Below are 26,555 nucleotides of genomic sequence, written 5' to 3'. Positions count from 1 at the left end.
CCTCCGTTTTCTTTATAAAAGCAAGCTACCTTTCTTAGTTCTCTGGATTTGCCTATGGTTTGCCATAGCACGCACATCCTGAATTGCAATTCTTTTGGCTGTTTTTGAATAAACTCATTTTGAGGGCAAAACAACTAGTGAATTTTCTCTTTAAGTTGACATAAGCTATATATTCAGCACAATGTTACATAATTTACATTGATTCTAGGGCTGAGAAAGAGGTCAGGGAGTGGCATCCATGGTAGGTGGAGCAGATGACATCTTTATCGACTAGCAATGCTGACCCAGTCTCTCCTTTCTGTATAAGAAGTAAATTATCCATAAATCACCAAGTTAAGACTTTAAGAAAGATTAAAAAGATACAGTTGATCATCATTATTCTCAGATTCTGTATTTGAAAATTCAACTAAAATTTATTTGTAATCTCAAAATTAAAACTCATGGGGCTTTTGCAGTTATTCAGACAATGTATACAGTGTGGCAGAAAGTTTGAGTTTCCCTACATGCGTGTTCCCAGCTGAGGCTGAGCAAGGTGATGCAGTGACTTCCTGTTCCAGCTCTCATACTATAAGTGTCCTTATTGTGGACATTAAGTATCATGTTTTCCCACATTTTTATGTTTTTTGTTGGTGATTTCACTGTTTAAAATGTCCTCCAAGTGTAATGCTGAAGTTCTGTCCAGTGTACCTAAGTGCAAGAAGGGTGTTATGCACCTTATGGAGAAAAAATGTGTGTTGGATAGGCTTCCTGTAGGCATGAGTTATCCTACTGTTGGAATGAGTTTGACCTTAATGAATCAACAATATATATTAAATAAGATGTCTTTAAACAGAAACACACATAAAACAAGGTCATGTATGGATCAGTAGATGAAATTCTTGTGACCAGAGGCTCACAGAAACCTAACCCTGTATTTTCTCTAGGAGCAATGTGGTTCACTCCTCGCTAATTCAGTGTTCACGGTGACTCTAGAGAATCTAAATTCCACAAATAATGAGAATTAACTATATATGCAGTTGGCTTAGCCTGAGTTCTCTCAGAAGCAGACCCCAAACAAGGAGTTTATTTGGGAAATGGTCCCAGGAAACATTGGTGTGAGAGTAGGGAAGTAAGACAGGGAAGCAAAGGTAGCCATAAAGGGTAAATTATCAGCAAATTACCTCTATGGGCAATTGAGGCTCAACCTGGGCAACTCTGGGAGTCACTGAAGAACCTGTGCCTTGGAGTTTAATTCCATTATGGTCCAAGAACATACTGTGTATAAATTCAGTTCTTTTAAATTTGTTCAAGTTTGTTTTATGGCCCAGTGTGTGGTCTATCTTGGCAAATGTTCCATGTGTCTTAGAAAAGTTTGTATTCTATCAGTTGTTGGGTGGATATTCTTTGAATGTCACTTACTGATTTTCTGTCCACTTGTTCTATAGATTGATGAGACACAAATGTTGATGTTCCTGAGTATAATTGTGAATTTGTCTATTTCTCTATTCAGTTCTATCAAGTTTTGCTTCATGCTCTGTTATTAGATGCGTACAGGTTGATGACTGTATGTCTTCATGATGAATTGACCTTTTTATCAGTATGTATTGTCCCTTTTATCCCTGAAAAATAATTTTTCTTGATCTGAAGTTTAATTTATTTGATATTAATATGGATAGTACAGCTTTCTTTTGATTGGGGTTTGTGTGATTTATCTGTTTCAAATACTACAGATACTAGAGAATACTAAGGATACTCCTTGGTATCCTTTTAATATATGTATATCATTGTATTTGAAGTAGGCTTCTTGTAGGCAATATATGGTTGTTTTTTGTTTAAATCCAATCTGACCATCTTTATTTTTTAAATGGTGTGTTTAGATCATTTACATTTAATGTGGTTACTGATGTGGTTGAATTAGGCCTTCCATTTTATTTTTCTGTTTGTCTCCCCTGTTTTTGTTCTTCCTTCCCCCTTCCTGCCTTCTTTTGAATATTTCTTAGTATTCCATTTTAATTCCATTCCATTTCATCTGTTACCTTTTTTGTCTATATTTCTGTGTATATTTTTCCACTGGTTGCTCTAGAGATTATAATATACATGACTAAGTTTTCACAGTCTACTTAGAATAATATTTTACAGCTTCAGGTAAAACATAGATTTGCAACCATATAGGTCTCTTTTTCCTCCGCCCTTTATCTTATAGTTGTCGTATGTGTTATACTTACATACAATACATTGATACCTTCCGAGACAATGTTAAATTTTTTGCTTTCAAACTTTGTACATATTTTAGAGAACCTTAAAAAGGAAAAATATCATTTAACCAGACTTTTATTATTTCTATTGCTTTTTCTTCATTCCTGAAGTTCCAAGTTTCCCCTGGGAACATTTGCCTTCAGGCTTAACTTCCTTTAGCAATTTCTCTTAGAGCAGATACACTGGCAATGAATTTTCTTTGTTTTCCTTCATCTGAGAATAACCTTATTTTACCTTCATTTCTGAAGGATATTTTCACTGGACATAGAATTCCAAGTTGACATTTCTTTTAGCACTGCAAAGATTTTAGACCACTGCATTTATGGTTTCTGATAGAGATCTTTAGTATTCTCTAGTATCTGTAGTATTTGAATTATTGTTTCTCTATGTGTAATGTATCATTTTGCTATGGAGATTTTCAAGATTTTTCTTTATCTTTTGTTTTCAGCAGTTTGATTTTTTATGTGTATAAGCATGGTTTTCTTTGAGTTTATCTTGTTTGGGACTCACTGAACTTATAGAATCTATAAATTTATGTCTCTCACCAAATTTGTGGAGTTTTTAGTCACTGTTTCTTCAAACATTTTGTCTGTCACAATATTGTTCTCTTCTTCAGGGACTCTAATGATATTGATATTGCCCCACAGATCCCTTTGACTGTTTATTTGTGTTTGAATAGTTTTTCTGTCTGTTCTTCAGACTGAATAATTTCTATTGATCTGTCTTCAAATTCACTGATGGTTTTCTCTGTCATCTCTATTCTGCTGTTGAACCTCCCTAGTTCATTTTTTTCTTTTAGATATTTTATTTTTCAGTTCTAAAATTTCTATTTGGCACTTTTTTATAGTTTATCTCTCTCTGCTGACAATGTCTATCTTTATTTCCATTTCAGAAGTGCTCACATTTACCTCATGGAGGAAGATTATAATGGCTACTTTAAATTATTGACTCCTATTGGTTTTATTTCACCTTGCCTCATGAGTTTGGTATCTTGCATTTGGCCACTTGGATTTTCTCTGTCTGTGATGCTTTGTACTCCAGCTTGTCTGTTGTGCTCCTCCACCCTCATTGTCCAGTCATACATTGGGCAGTCCTGCATTTGACAATACCATGTCAAAGGGATGTCTTGGGTCCTCAGCTAGGCTATTAGATCTTTGCTGATTAGGTTAGGACTATTGATTCCTTTTCTATCCCCTCCCCCAACAGTGTCTTCAGTGTGTTTGATCATGCAGGACAATTTGAATTAAATTGAAGTAAGTTGATTCTTTGATAGAAAATTCACAAGTTGAATTTAGCCAATATACTTTGTCTATTACAATGTGATTATTATCTTGAATAACTCTTTTCATTTTAAGCATCAGTGGAATTTTATGGAGCAGAAATGTAGTGTACATTTCATACTTCCCAACATTTTTAGTCCAATTATAATTGGAGGCAGTGCTCATAAATCTAATTCTACACCTTACAGAGATTCCATAGGTACCCAGGCCAGATGGGATTAATGTATTAAGTGTTGCTGTCAATCACAGAAAGTTGAAACAAAGCATTTATTAACGTGATTGATATAACAGGAATGATCTGCCATTCATCTGCTATGGTCAACTGCTTCATGAAGATGTTGGCACTGTTTAGCAAGGCTGGAAAATTGATTGATTCACTCATTCTTCAATCAGTCCTTCAACAGACATTATTGATCATTTAGAGTGTGTCAAGCAGTAGCAGAGGACTCTGTTGGAGTGAGACTGAGGCTTTCATGCAGAGCTCTGGGTACTCACAGAGTGAAGAGTGTGGAGGAGAAGCTGTGGAGAGTTAGGTCTCTGCTCTTTCTTCTGATACAGAGAAGGGAGAGTGAGGCTCCAGCAGAACTGGTCCAAGAAGCCATGCACAGGGAAGGGAGGGTCTTAGGGTCTATATTTGCTATAACAACAACAACATCAATAAGAGTTCAATAACTCAAGTTCAACAATATCAATAACCCATAATGTGCCACATGTATTATCCAAAATTACCTTAGAGGTCAGTACAATTATTTTTATTATTTTACAGATCAAGAAATTAAAGCACAGAGAGTCTCTAACAGCTTGCGCAAAGTCTCAGGGTTAGTTAGTGGCTGTCTGATCTGGAAGCTCAGACTCTGAACCACAATGTTCTCTCTGCTGGTTACTCTTATGGTGAGCAGAGAACCAAGGACATGGATATTGTGAAAATATACAGAGTTTCTGGTAAGTAATACCTTTTTAAAAAATAAATCGGAAAACAAATATTGTATCAAAAAATCAAACACCATATTATTTTAATCCAAATGAGTCTAATCTATGTTAAATTGAATTTAGATAAATGAATTTGCTATAAATGGAAAAGGACCGCGGATTAGAGAGGTACTGATGGAAAACTTTCAGGAAAATATATTTAAGGGTCTAAGACCATCTGACGTTAATATTTGGAGATTTTTATTTTCTTAAAGGAAACAGATGAAATTAATGAATTGTAATTATTGGTTTTTTTAAACTGTAGTAAAATACGCATAAAGGAAAATTTACCTTCTTAACTGTTTTAAGTGCACAGTTCAGGAGTGTTAAGTTGTGCGTTCAATCTCCGAAAGTCTTTTCATCTAGCAAAACTGAAACTCTGTACCCATTAAATCACGGTTCCCCAGTCCTCCCCACCCTTCGTCACTGGCAACCACTATTTTACTTTCTGTCTCTGTGAATTTGACTACTCGAGGTACCTCATAGGAGTCAAATCACACATGATTTGTTTTTCTGTGAGTGGATTATTTCGCTTGCTGTAACGTCCTCAGGTTTCATCCATGTTGTAGTGTGTGTCAGTTTCCTTTTTAAAGCTGAGCAGCACAGCATTATACATGTGCACCACGTTTTCTTTATTCCTTCAGCTGTTGATGGACAGTTGGGTTGCTTCCAGCTTTTGCCTTTGTGAATGATGTTATATACCCAGTATATACCCAGTTGTCGATTACTTTTAACCAATTTCTCCAAATATTTGTGAGTCTCTTTCCAAGAAGATAAGCTGTATGTTGTAAGAAATGAGGAGAATAGATAATTTCTGCAAATTTTCTGGGAAAAAACCTCTCTTGATCTACAAATTGTATGAGCTAGCTTTCCATTTTCTACTGGAAAAATAAGACTAGAAAATAATTGTCCTTCATTGAACCAATTGAGTTAAGAGAGTTATGATAACTATTCTCACAGGCCCATAATTTCTGCCCCAGAGTAAGTCAAAAGGCTATGAGTACCTGCCCGCTTTGGATGGGGATGATGTCCCACCACGGTGAAGACATTCAGCTGGAAAGCATGGTGCTCCCTTGGTCATCAATTTTCAATTAAATAAGGAGCGCCATCCAGACAACCGAAGAGTACCCCTTCAGGCAGAGAGCTGGAAGCAGTGTGGGCAATATCTGAATTTTGCCTAGTATAACTTTGTTTTGGAATGAAGGGTCCACAAAAACCCTTTGATCCAGTCGCTGACCTCTGATGTCCTGCAATTTCTATCTCTTTTCAATTAAAGGAGCTGAAGTTTGGTCTGAGAAGAGACATACCTTCTTGTTTTGCAGGTCTTAGGACAAGGGAAGTTGAGGAATCTTTTCTTTTTTCCTCCCCTCAAAAAGAGGATCAAAGTCAGTACTAGTTCATGTGGCATATTTTTATTTGAATTAGAAAGGATGACACAGCTGGGCATATGCAGCCCCATGAGCACATGGCTTAGCCAGCACCTGGCTTAGCAAACTGAGCTGGCTGGACCTTAGCCCCTACTTGTCCCTTTGCCCAGCAGTGCTTAGATAACAAATATTCTTACACAACTGTACTTGTTCCAAAACATTCTCGTGGTCCCAAGTGCCAGGTACATTGTGAGACTGAACAAATGTTCACAATGCAAAGTGCTTGTTATTTGGCTCAGCAAACAGCAAGAAACTATTTGTATAGGCAGACCCCGAAGAGTTGGAGACGGGAGCTGCCTTGTGGACTGGAATGGTCAGGGAAGGCCTTAGGAATGTGGAAAGAATGTGGGTACGTGGGGAGTGGGGAAAGATGCTCTATTTTTAAAAGATATTTTATCTACTTTTATGAGTGAAAGTCCAGACTACAGGGCAAATCGTGGGCTTTAAATCAGTAGTATGCACTATTGTGGGAAATACACCATAGTATGCACTATTGATCTTCTTTAAGAACTCCGTAGAAGATAGGCAGCTCTAAAGTTATATGTTTTTCAGAGAGTCCTACTGTATAATGTACTCAAGGGAATAAGGACTCAGCAGAAGGATATATTTTTAAAGAGAAATAGTAGATAAGACATGAGATGATCCATGGGCTTTTTCACCTTTTCTCTCACTGATGAGTATTTAAAGACAATAAATTCCTTCTTGACTCAAATAAAGTAATGGCAGATACACCAAAGGCCACAAATCTTGTTAATGTAACTGGGGTTAATTTGCTTAATTGTGGATTTCTAGGCAGTGATTTCTTAAACTTTGTACTCAGCTTTATTAGTTTTTAGAAGCCAGGATCAATTTCTCTGTTGCTGCTATACCTTTTTGAATTCATATTAAGAGCTAATTGCAGATCTCAAGCCCATTTTAAAAATATTAAATTGTTTTCTGGATAAGTTTATTCCTTTTTATTGAAATTTTCCACAGGAAAATGTTTACTTTTTTGGATCAATTACAGATATTGAAAATTGGAGTTCATTCCTTTATGTCTTCAAGAGGGGCTTATTGAGCAGTTACCGTGTGCCAGGCCTGTCCTAGGCACCAGGGGGATGGTGGTGAACCAGACAGAGAGAGTCTGCTTTCATGGAGCTCACATTCTAGTGGAGGGTGGAAAAAAATAGTAGGCAGACAAATAAAGCAATTACCAGGTATTAAATATTGTGTAGAAAATTCATCAGGGTACTGATTTTAAAAGGTTCTGGGAAGAGGTTTGTCAAGAAAGACTTCTCAAAGGAGGTCAGATTTGAGTTGAAACTTGGATAATGGTAAGAAGCTAAATACAGGAATACCTGAGGGAAGAATGTTCCAAGCAGAGGAAACAGCGGCCAAGGCCCTGAGGCAGGAAGAAGGTTGGTAAATTTAAGAAACAGAAGAAAGATTAATGTGGCTTGAATCTAGCAAGTGATGGAGAGAATGGGCAAAGCCAAGAAGGAAGAGAAGGAAATGACCAGATCATTTAGGACCTTGTAGGTTATGGATTTTATCCTAAGATTAAAGAGAAGTCATCAGAAAATTTTAAGTAGGAAGATGTCTTGAAAAGACCAGTCTGGCTGCAGTGTTGGAAAATGGATTTAGGAGAGAAAGAATAGTTAGGGGGTCAATGTAGTAGTGTAGATAACAGAGGAATTTGAAACAAGGTAGAACAGTGAAATGGAGAAAAGTAGGTCGATTCGGCATGTGCTTTGGAGGGAGAGCCTATAGGACCTTAGGATGTTTGGATGGATATAGAACATGAAGGAAAGAGAGGGATTAAGGATAACCTCTAGGTGTTTGGCTTGAAAGATGTGGTGATACTATTGAGATAAAACTGGAGAGTAAGAGAGGAACAGTTGAGTGGGAATGAAGAATCCGTTTTAACATATTAAGTTTAAGAGGCATATTAGAATAAAATTATGTAATAATTATATAATAATCTAATACGATGCAACTGTTATAAAAAATCCGTATTAAACTTTCAAATGTAGGTGTTAAGTCACAGTTAAGACAATTAAATTCAACCGCAGTTCTTGAGCACCCAATTGAGCTTGGTACTAAGAGTGATCAAAATGAACAAGACAGTATCTCCACCCTCAGCAACTTCCCATCTACTGCGAGATTCAGATAAATAGGTAAGTTAATTTGGAAAGTTAACTTGTTCATATTTGTAAATTTAACTATTAGCAAGTAGCCCTGAAAGCCCCATGGCCTGTAGAAATGCACCAGGGAGGTAAAGGCCTCCCTTGCGGGCTGTTGGGAAGGTGTAAAGCGTCTGGCTGACTTTGGGTTTTAGGGGCTGCAAAGCTGGGTTGTAGCAGGGAGTCACTCCTGTGGCTTTGCCAAGGAGCCAGCTGCTTCAGATCTTGTGTGCATCTTGGCAGTGTTTCTGGTTTTAAGGTTTTCAATGAGCTCAGGTGGATTTCTGTCTAAGGTCCAGGTGGTTATTTTGTAGTATCATTGAGGTACAATCAAAGAGAAGTGAGAAAGAGACAATGAGAATTCCCTCCTAAGTGATGAGGGCTTCTGAAAAGATCCATGAGGAGCTAAGATCTTAGCAGGGCTTGGGAGCATGGGCAGGCCTTACACAGGTGGAGTGAGGTAGGGAGCAGTTGTGTCCGAGGTGAATGCCTAACCCAACTCCCAGCTGTAAGAGGGAGTAGGGTGTGTTCCAGCGATGGTGTAATCCTAGTTAAATTAGAGGAAAGTATTTTTGCTGAAAATACAACCTCAGGGCAAAACTGTTGGCCTCAAAAGATCCATGCTTGAATCAGCTCTTTGTGAAATGTTAAAGTGACTGCTTTCATTATCATTGTATGAGAGAAGTTCTAAGGAGAGAGTTGGCACTGACCTGACCTAATCAAGATGGCGGTCCTGCAGAAGGACATCAGCAGCCTGTCACTTACACTGCAGAGTTCAACGCATAAGGTTTTTGGGAAATTCAGAAACAACTAAAGTTGTTTATTTTTGAATCCCCTAGTCAATGTGCTCAAGGTCAGATTACTCAAACTGTTTACTATTTTCTAACTGATGAGTTTAGTTGGAAAATGTAAAGTATGATTCACTGTGTCCAGACTGCAGTTGTCTTCTGTCCCGTCTCTCTCCTTTCCTGTAAATCGTGTCTTTGCCTTTGTCCCTTTGTTACCAAAACCTCTCCTTTCCTGCCAGTCCTGTCTTTGCCTTTGTCCCTTTGTTACTGAAACCAAAATGGGTTCCCTCCTGGCAAGTTAAATCAGACTCTCCACTAGAAGTAGTTGTCTCACAAAGTAAAGGATATTGGCAGCAAATAGGAGACCATGAGGAGCCATTTCCAGAGTCCTAGCATCCCCAAACAAAGGGAAGCATGGACATTTATTTTGGGTGGGGAATAAATATTCAAAAGGGAGAGCTGGGCATTATCTTGCACAGGCTCAGTTGGAAAACATGCTTCCTCACACACTGCAGGTTACAACAATAAGGCCTAAGCTCCTCCTGGAGAGATCTTAGCATTGAAAATCAGGCAAAAGTCATGGGCGTGGCTCTCCTGGTGAGGCTAGGTCTGGTTCAGGCTGGTTGGTGATTTCATCTCCCTAACGTAACAAAAGGAAAAAGAACAATTTGGAAAAAGTTAAAATATCTAAACACACCCTTGAGTTCTTCAGGGTAGCTAGTCAGTGATACCTTGACCACAGTCTGTGGACTGTGTCTCCCCCATATGAACACCAGGTCTCTAAGTTTTTCCCTGGCCCCTGTTGCGTCCCTAGGGTTGCAGCAGACGGGGATCCAGTGCATATTGGTGTCGACATGCAAGCACTGTGGTCTGCTGAGGGGGTAATATGGTGGCAAGAATAGCCTCAATCCTTCAGATGTTCTAGAAAGCACCCCAAATAAGATTGGTCATATTTTCTCTAGGAAAAAAAAAAGAATGGTAGGTTTTGCTTTCCTATTTTTTTAAATTAGTAAGATTCCTGTCTTTTCATTTATTTAATGAATGAGAACAATCTGATTTACTTGTTACTGATGTACAAGATCACTCTGGTGTGGAGGATGGATTGGAGAGGTTGACAGTGTGGAGCTGGAGAGCCAGTGGGTGACCACCCTGGTGCCCTGGAGATGGTGGAGCCTGGCTAGTGGAGCAGTGGAGGGGAGACAGAACTCACTCAGAAATTTAGTTTTGGGTCTATTAAGTGTGGGATGATTGTCAGAAATACAAATTGTGATATAAAGTAGGGAGTTGGAAATATCGGTTTGGAGCCCAAAAGTCAGATTAGAGATATTTTCTGACTGGTTACTGCATATAGAGAGGCAACAAAATTTATATAAAAGGACTCTTGTTTTAATATGATTGATGTATTTCTAAGAAAATTTGAATTATGAAAAATTATGTTATAAAACAGTATTTCAGTGGGAAAAAATATCAGAGCAGAAAGTTTCAGACATACAATAGCACTTTTTCCCCTGACAGTCATCTCTATGATAAAGGTTTTATTATTTATATTTGCAAATTGTATTCCCTAATGGTAAAGTGTGTGTTATTAAAAACTCAAAGAGAAAAGTCTAATTTATCTTGTATCCAGACATCTTTACAATGTTTTAAAACTGTTTGGTAGTTCTTACTCTTTTTTTGTTACTGAAAAATTCTATCCTAAACCCATAAGGTGGGTAGAGAAAGGCTGGTGCCTGTGTAGGGGTGTGGTGGGGACTTTTACAATTGTGTTGTTGCATTGTAGGAGAATGTCCTTGTTCATAAGAAATATTCACTCAAGTATTCAGAGGTGAGGGATTATTATAACAACTATTCTTTTTTTTTAGTTTTAGGAATATCTTAATCAGTTTATTTTATTTATATTTTCCTTTTTATTAGGCATGAGAGTACTGCATAACAAAATACCATCTAATTCAGTCAGAGTTCTTCAGTAGATATAAAGTAAAATTTCTAAGTGTGGAAAAGCATAGGTTAGTTGGCAATGTTTTTCTTTCTTAGTGGTACATGAAATAATAGTGGTACGTTAAAAAATAACTTTACAATAGATGGCATCTTCAGTTATATGAAATATAGTGGACGAAACATTTTGAACTTCTCTTTAATAACATAGTATAGAGATATCATTTATCTAAATATTTGAAAGCCATAGAGAGATTTCTGGCCTATCAATATGGCAATGAAGTGCCAGAAACTCAGGGATACAAAGAGCCCTCCTCTGATTTTTGATACAAATAGCATTTCTTGAGCTGCTGAGGTCTAAAGTAGACTAGTGCAGAGCTTCCCAAACTTCAGTATGCATGAGAATCACCTGGAGAGCTTGTTAAAAGAGATCCCTGGGCCCACCCCAGAGAGTCTGACACTGCAGATCTGAGATGAGGGCTGAGAATTTACATTATTTTTTTTGAGATAACATTGGTTTATAACATTAAATAAATTTCAGGTGTACATCATTTAATTTTGATTTCTGCGTACATCATGTTCACTGCCCAAAGACTAATTGCTATCCATCGCCACACACATGCGCCTAGTCACCTCTTTCACCCCCCTCCCTCCCCACTTCCCTGCTGATAACCACCAATCTAATATCTGTATCAGTGTGTTTGTTGTTATTTTTTTTTTAAGATTTTATTTTTTTCCTTTTTCTCCCCAAAGCCCCCTGGTACATAGTTGTATATTCTTCGTTGTGGGTCCTTCTAGTTGTGGTCTAGTTATGGCATGTGGGACGCTGCCTCAGCGTGGCTTGATGAGCAGTGCCGTGTCTGCGCCCAGGATTCAAACCAACAAAACACTGGGCTGCCTGCAGCGGAGCACGTGAACTTAACCACTCGGCCACGGGCCAGCCCCTGTTTGTTGTTATTTTTTATCTTCTACTTATGAATGAGATCACAACGTATTTGACTTTCTCCCTCTGACTTATTTCACTCAGCACAATACCCTCAAGTTCCATTCATGTTGTCACAAATGGCCAGATTTCATCTTTTTTATGGCTGAGTAGTATTCCATTGTCTACATATACCACATCTTCTTATCCATTCGTGCCTTGATGGGGACTTAGGTTGTTTCCAAGTCTTGGCTATTGTGAATAATGCTGCAATGAACATACGGGTGCACATATATTTATGCATTCTTGTTTTTGTATTCTTTGGATAAATACCCAGCAGTGGAATAGCTGGATCATATGGTAGTTCTATTCTTGATTTTTTGAGGAATCTCCATACTGTTTTCTATAGTGGCTGCACCAGTTTGCACTCCCACCCACAATATATGAGAGTTGCCTTTTCTGCACATCCTCTCTAACACTTGTTATTTCTTGTCTTGTTAGTTATGACAATTCTGAGGGGTGTGAGGTGGTGTCTCATTGTGGTTTTGATTTGCATTCCCTAATAATTAGTGATGTTGAACATCTCTTCATGTGACTGTTTGTCATCTGTATATTTTCTTTGGAAAAATGTCTGTTCAGATCTTTTGCCCATTTTTAAATTAGTTGATGTTAGTTAAATTAGTGTTGTTAGTTTCTTTGTTGTTGAGATATATGTTTTTTATATATTTTGGATATTAACCCCTTATCAGATATATGGTTTGCAAATATCTTCTCCCAATGGTTAGGTTGTTTTTTCGTTTTGTTGATGGTTTCCTTTGCTGTGCACAAGCTTTTTAGTTTGATGTAGTCCCATCCGTTTATTTTTTCTATTGTTTCTCTTGCCTGCTCAGACATGGTATTTGAAAATATGCTGCTAAGACTGATGTCAAAGAGTGTACTACCTATCTTTTCTTCTAGAACTTTCATGGTTTCAGATCTTTCATTCAAGTCTTTGATCCATTTTGAGTTAATTTTTGTGTATGGTGTAAGATAATGGTCTACTTTCATTCTTTTGCATGTGGCTGTTCAGTTATCCCAACACCATTTATTGAAGACACTGTCCTTTCTCCATTGTATCTTCTTGGCTCCCTTGTCAAAAATTAGCTGTCCATAGATGTGTGGGTTTATTTCTGGGCTCTCAGTTTTGTTCTGTTGGTCGGTGTGTCTGTTTTTTGTGCCTGACCATGCTGTTTTGATTATTATGACTTTGTAGTATATTTTGAAATCAGGGAATGTGACACCTCCAGCTTTGCTATTTTTTCTCAGGATTCCTTGGTTTATTTAGGGTCTTTTGTTGTTCCATATAAATTTTAGGATTCTTTGTTCTATTTCTTGAAAAGTGTCATTGGTACTTTGATAGGGATTGCATTGAATCTGTAGATTGCTTTAGGAAGTATGGACATTTTAACTATGCTAATTCTTCCAACCCAAAGAGCACAGAATATCTTTCCATTTCTTTGTGTCTTCTTCAATTTCTTTCAGCAATGTTTTATGGTTTTCAGTATATGGGGCTTTCACCTCTTCCATTACATTTATTCCTAGACATTTTATTCTTTTTGTTACAATTGTATTCTTAATTTCTCTTTCTGTTAATTTGTTGTTAGTGTATAGAAATGCAACTGATTTTTGTATGTTGATTTTGTATCCTGCAACTTGACCATATTCATTTATTATTTCTGAAAGTATTTGGTGGATTCTTTAGGGTTTTCTATGTATAAAATCATGTTGTCTGCAAATAGTGACAGTTTCACTTCTTCTTTTCCAATTTGGATCCCTTTTCTTTCTTTTTCTTGCCTGATTGCTCTGGCTAGGACTTCCAATAATATGTTAAATAAGAGTAGTGAAAGTGGGCATCCTTGTCTGGTTCCTGTTCTTAGAGGGATAACGTTCATTTTTTCACCCTTGAGAATGATTTTAGCTGTGGGTTTGTCATACATAGCCTTTATTATGTTGAGGTATTTTCCTTCTATTCCCATTTTTACTCAGAACTTTTATCGTAAATGTATGCTGTATCTTGTCAAATGCTTTCTCTGCATCTATTAAGATGATCATGTGATTTTTATGCTTCATTATGTTAATGTGGTATATCATGTTGATTGATTTGTGGATGTTGAACCATCCCTGCATCCCTGGAATAAATCCAACTTGATTATGGTGTGTGATCTTTTTAATGTATTGTTGTATTTGATTTGCTAGTATTTTGCTGAGGATTTTTGCATCGATGCTCATCAGTGATATTGGCCTATAATTTTCTTTTTTGTGTGTTGTTCTTGTCTGGTTTTGGTGTCAGGGTAATGTTGGCTTCATAGAATGAGTTAGGAAGCTTCCCCTCCTCTTCAATTTTTTGGAAGAGTTTGAGAAAGATAGGTATTAAGTCTTATTGGTAGAATTCACCAGGGAAGCTGTCTGGTCCTGGATTTTTATTTTTGGGGAGGTTTTTGATTACTGTTTTGACTTCCTTACTGGTGATTGGTTTATTCAAATTCTCTACTTCTTGATTCAGTTTTAGAAGGTTATATGATTCTAAGAATTTATCCATTTCATCTAGATTATCCAATTTGTTGGCTATAAAGCTTTTCATAGTATCCTCTTATAATCTTTTGTATTTCTGAGGTGTCTATTACAATTTCTCTTATTTCATTGCTGATTTTACTTATTTGAGCCTACTTTCTTTTTTCTTGGTGAGTCTAGATAAAGATTTGTCAATTTTGTTTATCTTTTCAAAGACCCAGCTCTTGGTTTCATTGATTTTTTTCTATTGATTTTTTTAGTCTCTATTTTGCTTATTCCTGCTCTGATTTTTATTATTTCCTTCCTTCTGCTGATTTTGGGCTTTGTTTGTTCTTCTTTTCCATTTCCTTTAGATGCGCTATTAGGTTGTTTATTTGAGATTTTTCTTGTTTGTTGAGGTAGACCTGTATTGCTATAAACTTCCCTCTTAGCACCACTTTTGCTGTATCCTATAGATTTTGGCATGCCATGTTTTCATTTTCATTTGTCTCTGGGTGTTTTCTTATTTCTCCTTTGATTTCTTAATTGACTCCATTGTTGTTCAGTAGCATTTTGTTTAATCTCCACATATTTGTGGCTTTTCTAATTTTCTTCCTGTAGTTGATTTCTAGTTTTGTACTCTTGTTGTCAGAAAAGATGCTTGGTATTATTTCAATCTTCTTAAATTTATTGAGACTTGTTTTGTGGCCTAATATGTAATCTATCCTGGAGAATGTTCCATGTGCATTCAAAAAGAGTGCATATTCTGTGGTTTTTGGGTGGAATGTTCCATGCGTATCTACTAAGCCCATCTGGTCTAATGTGTCATTTAAGGCCAATGTTTCCTTATTGATCTTCTGTTTGGTTGATCTATCCATTGACATAAGTGGAGTGTTAAAGTCTCCTACTATTATTGTGTTACTGTCTGTTTCTCCTTTTATGTCTGTTAATAATTAATAAGTTAATAAGCTTTATATGCTTAGGTGCTCCTATGTTGGGTGAATATATATTTGCAAGTGTTATATCTTCTTGTTAGATTGTTCCCTTTATCATTATGTAGGGCCTTTCTTTGTCTCTTGTTACAGTTTTACAACAACTATTCTTAAGTGGTTTGGGAAAAAAGTTCTTTGTACTGTACTTTCAACTTTTTTGTAAGTTTGATATTGTTTCAAAATTTAAGAAATAAACTAATAGTTTTCAGCTAATTCATTTGGACTCTCTGGCTGCATAAACTAAAACATTTTCTGATGCAAGTAATACAAAAGAACTTGAGTTAGCATAAACAAAAAGGGAAATTTATTATGAGGATTTAAGAATGCTTTATGGAGTCCAAGAACAAGAAAGAGTCTCTGGTATGAATAGGAACCAGGAAGTGAATGTGATCAGGACACTCTTTTCCACATCCTGTCTTCACTGCTCTCTGTATGTCCTCTTTATTCTTCTCTCTGCAGGCTGTTCTCTCCTGCTTCTCAGTAAAGCATGGGTACCAACTGCTCCAGAGTTTTGTGTATCAGGGTTTAGGTATACAGAAAAAGACTAAGGTAGGGGCAAGTCCAAATATCTGTGGAAGGGGCTTTGCTTAGCCCAGCTCAGGTTAGGGGCTTTCCTCTCTCAGTCAGCCGTTGCCAGGGAGTGAGGATCCCATTTTACTAACCTGAACTTTCCTAAATGACCACAAGGGACAGAATGGTAGGACACAGGGGCAGTTTCAAGAAAAAGGGAGAAGTTTCCAAAAGGGTACTCTGCAAAGTCTAGAATAGGCTTTTAGATCACTAGGAATATAATTATATTGTCCCACATATAATGTCATTTGTTTTCCTTTCTCTTTTCTTAATATAACTCTTATTTCTTTTTCATATTTTCTTTTGCATTGGCTACAATTTCCAAAATATTATAAAATAGTAATGGTTACAGAGGACATTCTTCAGGGTTTTAAGTATGATGATGGCTTTTGGTCTAGGAGAGAAAATCTTTTCTATATTAATGAATTATCATTCTCCTTCTAGTTATTGAGAGTTTTAACAGGAATGGATGATAGATTTTATTGAATACTTTCTTAGTATTAATGAAAAGATTCTCTTTTTTACTGATGTCTTGCATTAAACCAATACATTTCTTAATATTAAGCTATTCTTGATTTCATAGATAAGAACAGAGATTGGCCAACTGCAGCTCCTGGGCCAATCCAGTGGCCCTGTTTTTGTACTGCCCTTGACCTAAGAATGGCTTTTACATTTTGAAGCATTGTAGAAAGAAGGAAATAAAGGAAGGAAGAAAGGAAGGACAACAGGAAGGACAACGTAAGAAAAATATGCAACAGAAAATGTAGGTTGCCCTCAAAGACTAAAATATTTACTATCTGACCCTTTATAGAAAAAGTGCTTACCGCTGAGTTAGATCTTGCTTATAGTGGAGGATTAATGTTCTAATATATTGTTAAATTCAAATTACTTACATTTTAATGGAAACATTTACATCTATATTCAAATGTGATATTTACCTTTCTAATTTTTCTGTTTATTATCTTTGATAAGCCTTGGTATCAGTTATTCAGGGGCAATTTTCCATGCTTAAGAATTGCTTAGATAACATAGGATTATCTATTCCTTCAAAGTTTCAATGTCATCAAAGTGTAAAACTATCTGAGACCAGAGCTTTTGAGACATGTGTGTATATATATATATATTTTTTTTTAATTTTAGGAAAATACACATAAAATTTACCATTTTAGCCATTTTTAATCAGATAGTTCAGTGGCATTAAGTACATCCACATTGCTGTGCTGTCATCACCGCCATCCATCTACAGAACTTTTCGTGTTGTAAAACTGAAACTCCCTATCTTCTCTCCCCTCAACCTCTGAGAACCACCATTCTACTTTCTGTCCCTATGACTTTTACTACTCTACGTACCTTACATGAGTAGAATCATACAGTATTTATCCTTTTGTGACTGTCTTATTTCAAGGTTCATCCACGTTGTAGCATATGTCAGAATTTCCTTCCTGTTAAGGCTGAATAATATTCCAATGTATGTATATACCATGGTTTATTTGTCCATTCATCCATCAATGGACAGTTGAGGTGCTTCTACTTTTTAGCTATTGTGAATAATGCTGCCTTGAACATGGTTGTTACAAACATCTGTTTGAGTTCTTGCTTTTAATTCCTTTGGGTATATATACAGCAGTGGAATTGCTGGATCACATGGTCATTCTATTTTTAGTTTTTTGAAGGCACACCATACTGTTTTCCGTTGCCACTGTACTATTTTACATTCCCACCAGCAATGCACAAGGATTCTAATTTCTCTGCATTCTTGCCAACACTTGTTGTTTTTATTTTTTCTGATGGTAGCCATCCTAATGCATGTAAAGTGGGATAAATATATGGCATATAATTTTTATTTATATATAAAAATAAATATATTTATAAATAAAATATACACATATCTAATCTCTTTCTCTTTCTTTTTCTCTCTCAGTTAAACCTACACAGGTTTTTGATTCTTGTTTGGTGATTTTACTTCCTCATTATTTATTTTCCTGAAGAAAAATCCCTATTTTGCTTAGTGTTTCTAAATGTATTAGTGTAGAATTACACATAGTATTTTAAAAATCAACTTCTTGCCTCCCACCATCATATTTTCTATTTACATGTTTTCTTATTTTAGCTTTTTGTTTCTCTATTTTCCTCTTACAACACAACTAATTAGGATATATTTGGATATATTTGTCAATTCTATAAGTGTTCTGTTTTCTAATTTTTTAACTTCTACTGTAGACTTTTTTTGTTTTTTCTTGTGCTTTTCTTGAAGATGCCTCTTTGTTTTGTTTTTCCTTACTTTTTGGGCTGATTATTTATTTTCTTTCTTTCAAGTTAATGAATGTATTTAAGTGTGAGAATTCCCTTTGAGTACAATTTTGACCACATTCCATATGTTTTGGATGTCGTTTGAAAATGGTCAGTAATTTTAAATTTCCTTTTGTCTCAAGAGGAGAATTCTTTTAATCTCCATGTGATAGTTTTGCTGTGTGTGTGTGTATGTATAGTGTGTGTGTGGTGTGTGTGTGGTGTGTGTGTGATGTGTGTTGTATGTGCACGTGGGTTCTTGTTACTTCCTTTGTTCTCCTTTTCCCTTTTTCCACCTCTCTCTCCCCTTCCTCCTTCTCCTTCTCTTTTATATGTACACTATATTTGGTTTCTTTTTATCTTGTGTGGTGATTTCAATGATAGATGGTTGTTTCTAAGTTTGTTAAGTATATACTTAAACATGCATTTCTTGACTTATCAAAATCAAAAGTAATCTACATTTTAAACTCATCCCTGTGTATGACAACACATTTATCATGCTTTTGTTTCTCTAATCCTTTCTTTTTGAATTTCTAGTCTTTTAAAATTTGTTTAGGGGTTACAAATACGGATTTCTCTTTCTGTCTGGATGTGTAGGTTTTTTAAAAAGCATTTTTTGGTTGAAATACACCATAATTATAGAAAAATACCTAAAACATATGTACAACCTATCCAAAAATTATCACCAATTTTTCATTATTAAAATTTTTTTTTTTTTAAAGATTTTATTTTTTCCTTTTTCTCCCCAAAGCCCTCCGGTACATAGTTGTGTATCCTTCGTTGTGGGTCCTTCTAGTTGTGGCATGTGGGACGCCGCCTCAGCGTGGCTTGATGAGCAGTGCCATGTCCGCGCCCAGGATTCGAACTAACGAAACACTGGGCCGCCTGCAGCGGAGCGCGCGAACTTAGCCACTCGGCCACGGGGCCAGCCCCTTAAAATATTTTTTAAGAATAGTTTTGTCTTGGGGCTAGCCCCGTGGCTGAGTGGTTAAGTTCGTGCGCTCCACTTCAGTGGCCCAGGGTTTTGCCAGTTCAAATCCTGGGCCCGGACCTAGCACCCCTTGTCAAGCCATGCTGAGGCAATGTCCCACATAGCACAACTAGAAGCACCCACAACTAAAATATACAACCATGTACTGGAGGGCTTTGGGGAGAAGAAGGAAAAAGAAAATCTTTTTTAAAAAGGATAGTTTTGTCTTTTGTAGTCATTTTAGTATCATCCCTATAATGACAATTTTAGCTTAGTGCTACGCTTTAGTTTCAGGGCTCAATGAAATTATTTTTATATTACACCAGTAATTCTCAATCTATGTAAAGTGGTAGGATGGGACTCTAATAAAGTCTTAGAGGCTCTGATACGTCTTCCAAGGATAACGCGTGTGTTCACATGTGCACATGTTGCATATACTTTTCAGGGGACTAAAGGGTACCATTCAGCCCAGTAAGGAGATATGGACTTTGGTACCTTTTCTTTACTGAGTTCCCACTTTTCATTTATCTCCTAGTCTGTTGGAGTATGACTTAAGCCATGTAAGGCACATTCATGGTGAAGTCCAGGGTCTTCAATCTTTTCTTGGTAGGTTAGCACAAAAGGAGAAGTTAGGTGACTTGGCTAGAACTTCTGTTCACGTTTCCTTGCTTGGACTAGGGAAAAAAATTTGAATGATTCATTTCTTATATGCTTGTGTATGTGTGTTTATAAATGGATGCCTATATCATCTCCTTTGTGAAATTTTTCTTATCAGATAGATTCTAGTTAACAGTGTGCTTTCAGAAACTAACTGCAGCATAGGGTAGGGCAGATCACTGATACTCCTGCTGATTATAATGGACAAGAAAGAAGCCTATAATTTAGAGAGAGATGCTCAGTGAAGCAGAAAGGTAATTAGAAAGGTACACAGTTCAGGCAATGCAGAGTAGGTGATTGTGTTCTCTTTCTCTTAAAAGGGACTGTGTGCAAATTATAATAAGTAAGAAAGCTAACTTAGGGAGTAAAACATTTTAATTTACCGAAGGATGAGTGAGGCTGAATGAGGCAAAATTTTAACTGAAATATGACTGACTTTCATGTTATGACAGGGTTGAACATTGGAAAAATAAAAGATTGACTGTAGACAGAGGATTTATAAATGTAACAGCAAGAATGGGGATAATTAGATGTAAATTACAAGGAGAACAAAGAATGGTGTCATGTGTAGAATTGATCATTTTCATGCCCCAATTTCACAGGTTGAATTGTCAAAGTTGTCCTGTCCTTACCTTCATCCTCTTGCCTCCTCTCCTCTCTACCTTCCCTTTCCTGTTCGTAGCTCCTTAATTAAATTTGGTTACCAAAGTATTCCCCCACAGGCAGTAATGGCTTATTTTTAACAGAAAACATATATTAGGAAATATAAATGAATCTCTAATAAAAGAGCTGATAATGTTGTGAGATTAAGATATTTTATATTGCTATAGTTATATTATGTATGGTCCAATAACAAAGGTTATTAGTCAATACATGGCAATCGGGACATTATTTTGATTAGCTAAACTCTTGAGGATCTGTGCTGGAATTTTACTATATACAATAACTGTATTCCAAGATGAACCCTCATAAAAGCTATAAATAAGAACAAACCATATGTGGCTGGCCTCTCATTGGAAGCTGTTAGTTTGCCAGTACTGACCTTGTAGCAAGAATTTGCACATCATTGCATTCCACCAAGGAATCTATTACACAAAGTATTAGTGAGAAATGTATATCATACTGATTCCCATTAGAATTTTTTTAATTTTAAGTTTTTATTCAAGTTATATATGTGTATGATTTAAAGAGCCACCGAATATTATAAGGTTTGTCAAGGCAAAGAGCAATCTTCGACACCCCCTCACCCCCGCGACAGGTACTTTCAACTCTCTTAGTTGATTTTCTCACTGCCCTCCATCTTTCTAAATAGTATCCTTATTTTTGCTTTTTGCTTTTTGAGTCTTAGGTATTTGCCTATTGACTTCCCACTTTTGAAGATAATGATAACATATAAGGGGGGGTTTCCCTAAACTCAGGCACTCAAAGGAGAGTGAGAACAACACCTTGTATGTATGTTGGCACAATTTAATATTTGAAAAATTGACATCCATGAAGTCACTATGATACTGCAGTAGTTCCCAGACTTTGCTGTGCACCGAACCCTCTGGGGAATCTTTAAAACGTACTGATGCCTGGCTCCCACACCCCAACATCCTTATGTAACTGGTGTGGTATGAAATCTGGGTATTGGGAGCACTTAAAGTTCTCCATGCGATTCTAATGTACAGCAAAGTTTGAAAGCCTGTAAAGAGAGTGGCTAATTGGAAATATGGGCTTGGAGTCCACGTAGTTGTACAGGTGAACATATCTAATTCAAGGTAGAGTTGCAGGAGTGTGATGAAATGTAAGTGCTTCAGAGGAAAGCAGAAGGTCAGACCTGAGTCTCAACAAGTGATGTGATGAAAGTCAACCACACTGCCAGACCCAACATGTCTTTTAATTACTTTTTATGACGTGTAATTTTGTGTCTCTACAAATATGTATTAGGTAGTAAATCTGAAATTAATGACTTTCACTCATGTCTTGCTGAAATCTACCAAAATACCACTAATGCCTCAGAACTTGTCAGCGCCTTCAATAGTTCTCAGGCATTTACAAACTGTAATGTATGATGCCCAAAATTTATGCTTCCCTTGTCACTGTGCATGTTTTGATCTCTACATCTGGTTCCCAGAGATTAGAAAATGTTCTCTATAGCTAGAGATGGAAGGTGTGGAAATGCAATAGAGACAGGGGCCAGGTGATTTCTAGGAGCAGCACTTTCCCTTATGGCTGTGACGTCTAGAAAACCTTTCAGTTAGGAAAATATTATTGAAAAAGACCTTTTCACAAGTCCCAATCTATAAAATGATATGATCAGCCAAGCCTGGGCAGTTTTCCTTTTAAAATTTTTGTTTCTTTTACATAAAATATTTTTTTAATTAAAGTAATACTTATACAAAGTTTAAAAAAGTCAACAGGACTATAAAGCTCATAATGAAAACTAGCTGTCCCTGATACGTCTCTCTCCCGGGTATCTTGAGGCTGTTTTCTCAGAGGTAATGCTTTTAACTCCTTGAGCTCTTTCTTCACTTATTTCTCAGTAATATTCTTATTTTAAGTTTCTTGATATCTGCATTTTAGAGATTAGCAGTTGATTTCATGCTGTAGAAGGTAAAGAGTTTTACTCTTTTCTCTCCTCTCCCTTCATTCAATTTTCCTCTCCCAATGAAATTTTATTACAATTTCTAGTTAAATCGATACTCAGTCATTATTGTAATTATGTAAACTTTGTTCTCAGGTGAGCTGAAGTGGGAACTAAGGTGGGGAAAGAAAGGCCTTTAGAGTCCACCACTGCAAACAGGGCTGCCTTTGTGGTTGGTCCAATATAGGTTTACGTGATAAAAAAATCTCAGTGATGACAAAGACTTTCAGGTTTCCTAGTGAATAACTTTCTTTAAGGCACACTCTTTATGAAGTTTTGTTTTAACAAATTTTAGGGGAAAATCATAAATAAAGCCATCTCTAAAACTATAATTGAAGTGGGATCTGAAAAGTAGCTTGTATTATTCATCCATGCACATTTTTAATTCAACTGAATAAGTTCTGATTTCTTTCAGGAATTGAAATAAATTCCACCACCACCGCCACCAATAATAACAACAACAAAACAGCGGACGAGAGCCTATATTGAGTAATATCGCGTTGAGTCATTTCAACATTTAAATAATATGTGCTCCTCATTTTGCTGGGAATTAAATAAATAGAAGTCTCAAGGCTAATTTTGTTCATTGTGTTCATACTAGTTTTGTAATGTTTTCACTCCTGAGTACCTAGTGTTCCCACAGCATTCTGTACTTCTGTTGCCATAACACTTATTGCATTGTTTTAAAATTTTGCAATTACCTGGAATCGCTCATCGCCTCATAAGCAATGAGCAAGCAGGGCTGTGGCGCATTCGCTTTGAGTCCTGAGTCCCTAGAACAGGGCTCAGCACACAGGAGATGCCCAGTGTCTTTTTCTTAAATAAATAGTAAGAGTCAAGATACGTTCTCTGAACGACAGGGATGTTCAGTTTTGTTTTCACACAGAGGCGTGGGTTTCTTAGCCCTGGAGATGGACTCTAATTTTGCTGATGGCGTTGACCCTATAGAGAGAAAAATGATAAGACACCTTTGCTCTGATTCCTGCAGGGTTACTGGTCGTTCACTACAAGTCCCCAAACTCCTGAGCCCTTCGTCTTTAGTTTCCTTGCTCTGCACAAGGATCAGGACCACGAGGCAATTTTATTCTAGGTTAATAATTGGTAATAACAGCTCCAATTAAAAATAAATAAGGTGAGAAGCACGAACCACCTTTTGGAATGTGATATCTCAGCAGAAGGACACCCTGGACAGAAAACCACCCTCCTTCCCCAGAGAAGCAGCTGCCTCCTTGAGAGTGAACACAAAGGGAGTGTGAGGGTCGAGTGGACTCTGCATTTATAGCCAGGTTAGTTGCCCCTCAGTGATCAATGAGATATCGAATATTGGTGCCAGCTTGCTTTCACAGCTACTCTGGGGAAATACACTGGTTTAAAGAAAATACAAGTTATCAATTATGCCATCAACTACAGATAACCGTTGTTATCATTTTTGTGTATATCCTTCCAGGTTTTTCTATTTACTTTTTAAATGGGATTATGCTGTAATATGTTTTATAATCGTTTTTCTTTTAAAAATCTAGTACAAACATTTCCATATAGCATTATGTATTTTCCCATAAATTATTTTTTAATTGATTTCTTCTCTGATCTTTATTTTTTCCTTTCTTCTACTTACTTTGTGCTTATTCATTCTTTTTCTAGTTTCTCAGATAAAGCTTAGGTGATTGCTTTGAGACTTTTCTAATATATGTGTATAGTGCTATAAATTGATCTCTATTAAATCTCATCCTGCAAATTTTGATATGTTGTGTTTTCATTTTCATTCTAGTAAAAATACTTTCCAATTTCCCTTTTGATTTATTTTTTGACCCATGGGTTGCTTAGAAGTATATTATTTGGTTTCCAAATATCTGGGAATTTTTTCAGAGGCTTTTCCACTATTCATTTTTAATTGTGGTCAGAGACGGTACTTTGTATGACCTGAACCCTTTACAATGTGCTGAGACTTGTTTTATGGCTCAAAATATGGTCTGTCTGGTAAATGTTTTACATTCACTTAAAAAAATGTATATTTTACAATCATTGCATGAAGTATCCTATAAATGAATTCAATTAGGTCAATCTGTCTGACAGTACTGTTTAGGTCTTCTCTAACCTTACTGGTTTTCTATTTATTTGTTCTATCACTTATTGAGAGAAGGGTATTGAAATTTCTCACTATTTTGCTGTAAATTTTTCTGTTTATACTGCAGTTCTATCAGTTTTTACTTCTGTATTTTGAAGCTCTGCTATTAAATGCATAAATATTTAGGAATATTATCTCTTCTTAATCAGCATCTTGACCCCTTTATCATTATAAAATGACCCTCTTTATCTCTAGATTTATTGCTCTGAAATACTTTGTCTTATAACAATATAGGCACTCTGGCTTTCCTTTGATTAGTGTTAGCATGATATATCTTTTTTCCATCCTTTTACTTTTAACTTATTTGTGTTTCTTTACTTAGAGTGAGTTTCTTGAAGTCTGCATTTGGTCGGACATATTTAATTATTTAATTCAATATGACAATCTCTGCCTTTTAATTGGAGTGATTAGACCATCTACGTTCAATGTGATTATAAATTGGGTACAAATCGTCCATCTTGCCATTTTTTCCCTATTTTTCCCATCTGTTTTTCTTGTTGTTGTTCCCTTCTTCCTCTTTTTTCTGCGTTTTTGGGGTTATGGTTACATTTTATCTCATTTTCCATTACATTTTACCCCTTTTGCTCAATTATTAGCCATGATTAGCTGTAACTTTTTGTTGTGTATTTTAGTGGTTGCTTTGGGCTTGATAGCATCCATCTTTAACTTTTGTCACTGTCTACCTTCAAGTGGTATTGTACCACTTCACATGTGGTATCAGAATCTGAAAACCACATACTTCCATTTCTTTTCCCCTCTCCAACGTTTGTGCTATTGTTGTTGTATCTTTTACTTCTACTTATGTTATACACGCTACAGTGCCTTGTTATTGTTAATTATCTTTTAAAGAGATATAAATAATAGGAAAAATAGGCATTATATTTACTCATGGAGTTACCATTTCCGGTGCTCTTAGTTCCTTTGCGTAGATCCAGGTTTCCGTCTGGCATCATTTTCCTTCTGCCTCAAGGACTTTTATATTTCTTGTAGTGTAGGTCTACTAGTGATATATTCTTTCAGCTTTTGTATGTCTGAAAAAGTCTTTATTTGACTTTAATTTTTAAATTTTAGAATAATTTGAGATTTACAGAAAAGTTATAAAAATAATAGAGAGCACTCTCATATGCTCCTCACACAGTTTCCCCTGATGCCAATACCATGGTACTCCTGTCAAACTAAGAAACCAACAGTGACACATTACTATAGTCTAAACTGTAGATTTTATCCAAAGTTCACTTGTTTTTCCACTAATATTCTCTTCCTGTTCCAGGATCCCAACTAGAATCCCGCATGGCATTTGGCCATCATGTACTCTTGGTCTCATCTGGTTTGTGACAGTTTCTCAGCCTTTCTTTGTTTTTCATGACCTTAACAGTTTTGGGGAGTACTGGTCAGGTATTTCACAGAATGTTCCTCAATTTGGTGTTGTCTGATTTTTTTTCATGACCAGGGTCATGGGTTTCTGGGAAGAATACTACAGAGGTGAATACCTTCTTATCATATCATATCAGGGGTACGTTCTATCCACATGACTCCTCACTGGTGATGTTAACCTCATCACTTGGTTAAGGTGGTGTTTAAGGTAGTGTAAGGTAGGGTAAGGTAGTGTTAGGTAGCTTTATGCACTGTAAAGTGACTATTTTCCCCTTTGCCTACTCTGTTCTTTGGTGGCAACTCACTAAGTCCAGCTCAAGCTCAAGAAAGAACAAGGAGGAGTATCTACTTAAATTGTTTGTAATAGTATTTTTTCTGTAAGGAAAATTCACCTCTTCTCTCCCATTTAAAAATTTATGTTATCATTTATTTATATCAGCATGGTAGACTGAATGGTTGACTTCCAAAGATATCCATGTCCTAACTCTGTAAAGATATTACCTTACATGGAAAAAGGAATTTTGTGCATGTGACTAAGTTAGGGAACCTGAAATGGGAGGTTATCCTGGTTTATCTGGATGGGCCCAATGAAATCATAGGGTCCTTATAAGAGGGAGGTAGGAGGGTCAGATTCAGAGAAAGAGCCAAAGGAAGCAGAGATTGGAGTGATTGGGGCAGCCTCGAGAAGCTGGAGAAGGCAAGGAT

The 26,555-nt window shown here is 36.5% G+C and overlaps 1 long non-coding RNA gene across 4 annotated transcripts in view; it reads left to right on the top strand.

Moving 5' to 3' along the window:
• Positions 1–26,555, top strand: part of LOC124226492 (uncharacterized) — a 41,184-nt gene that overhangs the window by 8,319 nt on the left and 6,310 nt on the right. Inside the window, exons 1-2 of one of the 4 annotated variants that reach the window (XR_006885316.1) lie at positions 6,178–6,260; positions 7,924–8,067. The exons of 2 other annotated variants lie outside the window; for them this stretch is intronic. This is a non-coding gene — a long non-coding RNA (uncharacterized LOC124226492). Of the gene's footprint in view, positions 1–6,177; positions 6,261–7,923; positions 8,068–25,797; positions 25,959–26,555 lie in introns of those variants that run through there. One more of the 4 variants, XR_006885315.1, reaches the window with a different exon arrangement.

The sequence above is a fragment of the Equus quagga genome, chromosome 15, assembly GCF_021613505.1.
Source record: "Equus quagga isolate Etosha38 chromosome 15, UCLA_HA_Equagga_1.0, whole genome shotgun sequence".
Classification (NCBI taxonomy): Eukaryota; Metazoa; Chordata; class Mammalia; order Perissodactyla; family Equidae; genus Equus; species Equus quagga.
Note: the sequence above shows the minus strand (reverse complement) of the source record. Positions and strands in the feature narration are given on the sequence as shown.